This window comes from Phalaenopsis equestris, unplaced genomic scaffold (genome assembly GCF_001263595.1).
Source record: "Phalaenopsis equestris unplaced genomic scaffold, ASM126359v1 Scaffold000155, whole genome shotgun sequence".
Taxonomy (NCBI): domain Eukaryota; kingdom Viridiplantae; phylum Streptophyta; class Magnoliopsida; order Asparagales; family Orchidaceae; genus Phalaenopsis; species Phalaenopsis equestris.
This window is the reverse complement of record NW_018164597.1, coordinates 357744-359705: the sequence shown is the minus strand read 5'-3', so window position 1 is coordinate 359705 and position 1962 is coordinate 357744.

The following is a 1962-nucleotide window of genomic DNA, read 5'->3' as shown; positions in this document are numbered from 1 at the left end:
ATATATATATATTAAATAGTTAAAATATCTTGTAGCATCTCCATTGTTGCAGGAGAAAATATGTAACTTCATATATTGTACCCCATTTTTTATAAATAGAGGAATCATTTCTTTAGAAAAGGCTAAGCAATAATTCAAATTATTGTTCATATTGTGCACCTCTCTCTCTCTCTCTCTCTCATCTCACCCTCTATTTTTTGGGTGTAATTCACGGAAAAATCAGGATTCAATAATCATTATTTTAATGTGTGATAATTATGACTAATTAAAGGGATCATTGACCAGACCTAGCGGGACAACACCATCTTACCCAATCCTTTAACGTTGTCATGCCAACCTCTAGTATCACAATACTAGAACGTGTATTGCATTCAATGCTGCGAGCTATGATCGCAGCATTGCAACGCAACTTTTTCTTATATATAGGGTTGATGGTTTCCATTTCTTTTTCATATTCTCTAACTCAATTCTTAGTTCCATAAGGGTAAAGGTCTAGGCACTTTTCTCAACCTTCTTTCTTTTTCTCTCAATTTCTCTCTTTTAGAGATGACATATAAGATCAGATTAAGGAAGAAGGCCTCAAATTCCCATGATTCCAAAAGTTTTGTGAGTTTCAAGGCTGAGGTAAGATATGAGGAGGTGTTAATACTTAAGAAAATAATTTCTAAAAGGAGGTTTAAGAGTCCTGGAGGCAGAGTAGAATCTTATAGTGCTGAGCAGTATGGATAAGTAAGCCCATGAGCTGAGTGCCACTATAATACCTGCAGTTAGGGAGTTCTTTGTGAATGAAAAAGAACACAAAAAACTAAAAGGTGTTTATGTGAGAAAATCAGTGTTTTTTTGTATTATAAGTTCATTAATCAATTTTTTTTATCTTCATAGTTATAATTCTGATGAATATTTGGCTTATTATAATGGTCACTCTGATTTTGAGGAGATCTTATATTTCCTTACAATAAGTGATGCCTTTGTCCATTGAAAAATTAGGGACAAAATTGATAAATTTTCTTGCTTTTTGTATGACTATACAATCTAAAGCTTGACCCTATTTTATCTATATGAACCTTATGCTCAATAAAAATATCAACAAGGTGACTCGAGATGGAGTGGTCCTAAATTTTGCTATTCATGAGACATTATCATAGATTTAGATAAAATCATATATAAGTTAATCTTAGATTTGCTTAGGGTAGATCCCTCCCTCTTTTATGGGTTGTGTGTATAGGTCGGGGTCCTAGGAGGTTCTTCTAAGAAAAATATATCTTTGAGTTTTATTTTAACATGGAATAAAATCTTATCTTTTAAGGATTCGTTCTTGAAATTGAGGAAAGTTCCTCCCTTCCCTCCACTCTACGTTTTAGAGTGCCCTCTTCGATGGCTTACAAGGTGCACGATGTTGAGGAGTACATTTTTGGTCTCCGGACCTGGCAACACAAAGTGTGTCAGCAAAATTGACCATTACATGAATCATTATTAAAAATTCCACTTACATAGATAAACATAACTCAACCTAGAAGAACATATTCTAGAATTGTCCGCTGATTACTAGCCCTGATTAAACTTAGTTTCCCGCAACATCTCCATAACAACATTATATTGGACCAAACTAACCCATGGAGGAGAAAGAAGAAGGAAATGAGAATGATGATTTTGATTGGTATAACATCTATTTTGCGAACCATTTTCACCATAGTGTTCTAGATGTAAGAACGTATTTTATGACAATTTTTGCATAATTTTTGGAGCTATACATCTCAAGATATAAAGATTTAATATAAAATTTACATCTTAATCCAACACAATTATCATAATTGCAAATATACCCATCACACAATTTTTACATAAATTCCACTGAAAATAATTTTCTCCATAATTTTACTATGACCATTTCTTTTGCTTTGATCACAAAAGATTTGGGACAATTAGACAGATGAGAGGGAGAGAGAAAGATTGAGAGTTTTT